Source organism: Ruditapes philippinarum, unplaced genomic scaffold (genome assembly GCF_026571515.1).
Source record: "Ruditapes philippinarum isolate M1 unplaced genomic scaffold, ASM2657151v2 ctg11733_1_1_1_1, whole genome shotgun sequence".
In the NCBI taxonomy this organism is placed as follows: Eukaryota; Metazoa; Mollusca; class Bivalvia; order Venerida; family Veneridae; genus Ruditapes; species Ruditapes philippinarum.
In genome coordinates this window covers 12,143-14,973 of record NW_026858772.1, presented here as the reverse complement: position 1 = coordinate 14,973, position 2,831 = coordinate 12,143, and the positions used below count along the sequence as shown (strand labels likewise).

At 31.2% G+C, this 2,831-nt stretch overlaps 1 long non-coding RNA gene across 1 annotated transcript; it reads right to left on the bottom strand.

The window, feature by feature from the left end:
* Positions 1-453: 453 nt before the first annotated feature.
* Positions 454-2,430, bottom strand: LOC132754254 (uncharacterized). Its single transcript, XR_009629051.1, has 3 exons — positions 1,354-2,430; positions 1,071-1,139; positions 454-767 (listed from the first exon to the last, which is right to left on the bottom strand). It is a non-coding gene; the product is annotated as an uncharacterized LOC132754254 (long non-coding RNA).
* Between the last annotated feature and the right edge of the window lie 401 nt (positions 2,431-2,831).

Below are 2,831 nucleotides of genomic sequence, written 5' to 3'. Positions count from 1 at the left end.
CCGAGGCGTACATGTTCCAGTTTGACACAAAACTATCTACCAATCTGACGCTCAGAAACTGCTGATGTACAATGAGAGGAAATTTATTTTGCAATGTTAGTAAAAATTACTTTGTGGTTAATGCCATATTTCCTTCTTACACTAAATGGTCAGCAGATTTAACTTACTGTGCGCCGCAAAAAAGTGACCACTTTTTAATACATGTAACATTTCTCAAACGAGTACAAGAGTTTCAAGAGTTTATTTAAAGTACATTTGGGCAATATGCCCATGCATTCACAGTACGTATAACAAAGCATACCACACAATCAAATGGTCAATGTCACAACTTAATAAAACATATATCATTAAGTTACACAGTATTTTTAGCAATCAGAAAACGTTAACTATAGATAGAATATACTATCAACATGTTTCAATTCATATACTGGTAAATAAATACTAAGGACATGTTACCTTTGTTAAAATTATGCCCTTAAAGATGTAAAGGAATAAATATCAACGAGGCTGAGTTCGTTCAATACTTTTAATTGAAATGTCCATTCATTGTATGATCTCAGTATATTACTATATCGATATAAAGATCAAGTAGATTTAACCCAAGAGGTTAAAGTCACATCACATTCACAACTTCACATCAAGCACTTGTAAAAGCACCAATCAATATATAATCAGTATCAAGAAGATATCAATATGTAGATCAATATGAAGATTAATATGTAGATCAATAAGTAGATTAATATGTAGATCAATAAGTAGATCAAGCCCTGAAACAAACAAATATAGCAATACTAAATACATGTACATACTGAGATCATTAACACACATCACAATATATACAATTTAAGTCATAGCATGATTATAACAAACATCTCACATCAAATAGCCAATATAACAGTCATTAAACCATTACATCAATTAATTACTTCTAAATTAATGACTGAACATTCCAAGTACTATTTTCTGTATTATATTAAATATTAAATAATTCAATCCAGTGGTCTATTAAATGAATATAGTAAACTTATAAAATAGTAAAACAGTAATATGACTTGTACAATTATACATACCAATTGTGGATTGGACTCAATGACACTCATACAAAAATCCTCTCAATCTTGTGATGTTACTGCAACATACTGTAATTAAACATGTGCACAATAGAGAATGACAGTGATTTATATTAATATTACTGCAAATAGATATTACTTTAAATATGCTGCCATTATCAGATGCATTGTAAACAAATCATGTACAATATACATGAATATCTTATTTTAATAAACTTTAGACACACAGCTCATTTGTAACTCACTTAAACAAAGTAAGCAACCAATATTAAACTTCACCAACCTCAATCCAAAATCCTATTTAAGAATTAATAACCAATTTATTATTTTAAACAACTGAAAAACATGTCTGCCTTCTACCAAAAACTGATGACAACTCAGAAAACGGCGGGAACAATTACACGCATGATTAACTAATAAAACAGCCAAGGGAAATCACTCCTACAGATTTCAATCAATAAACTACAACTGATTATTTCCCTTTGGTTACACACTTCCCTGCTTTGAGAAAATGACGTCCCGTCATTGTCATGTCAAATGTCATTGTCATGTCAATTAGTCTGTCAGTTAAAATATATTTAGCAACATTTCATGGAAGCAAACATTCCCCTTTATAAAGGTTATCCAACAATTAAGAACAAAATGTTTGTCTTTCCATAAAATAACTATACATCATATCATTGTAACAGCATCAAAAATACAATGCTGTATTTTTAAACAATATACATTTCAATACAAAAAAATGGTTTTAATTTGAAGCATATAAAATCAGTATGTTTGCATAGTGTCTCAAAACGACATCAATTTCTCTCGCAAATATCGCGAACAACGTGCTAGCATATAACGTCGCGAAAGAAAACAATTTCAAAGCAACAAAATGTCGCTTAAGAACGATAAATAATCATACTTATTGCGAAAAAAACATACGCGTCATGTCGCAAATTATGATCAATAATCATATTTCCTGCAAAAAAATATGCTCAACTTCTCTCTTCTCACCCCTTCTTTGGAACATATGCGTCCTCGCAATAAATCAATATTAAAAACATATTAAAACACATTTAATTATCTCAAATTTGTATTTATTGGTACAGTAAAGTAGAATTTTCAATTCAATATCAATTCAATATAGCATTTATTTCATTATAGCATCCACAATTTTCCTTGCAGTGTCTATTTCTATATTCTTCAACACACCTGAAGCAATCATAGATTCCAATGCTTGTAATCTGTGATCATACTGTGGTCTAGTGTTAATAATGCTATGCATATGATAGTCTTTGTATTTGTCTGGTACTCTCTTCGTTCTCTCTGATTTTCTAGTCGGTTCTGGTGGTAACTGTCGCTTTCGTTTCTTCACTCCAATTTCCTTCTGTCTCCTGCTTTCTTTACTGTCTCTCTGTCTATGTCTTGTAATGTTCTATCTTCTCTACTTGTATCTTCTTCTGTCATAGTTTCATCTATCCTACTTTCAGTTAAATGTTCTTGAATGTTGGTTTCATCTTCTGTCTCTACACTACAGGTTATATCTGAATCTTCTTCTATAAGTTGTTCTAGATGATCAGTTTGAACATCTGTCTCCTCCTCTATTTTCTGATCTTCAACCAGCGATTCTGCTGCTTTAGAATCGTTTGGTTCGGTAACTACTGCAGGTTCTTCTATTACTTGTACGCTGTCTTTGATTACATCTGCTTCTTCAACATTTGCAGGTACTTCTGTTTCTACTTCAAGTTCATTCTCACTTTCAGGATGATTACATCT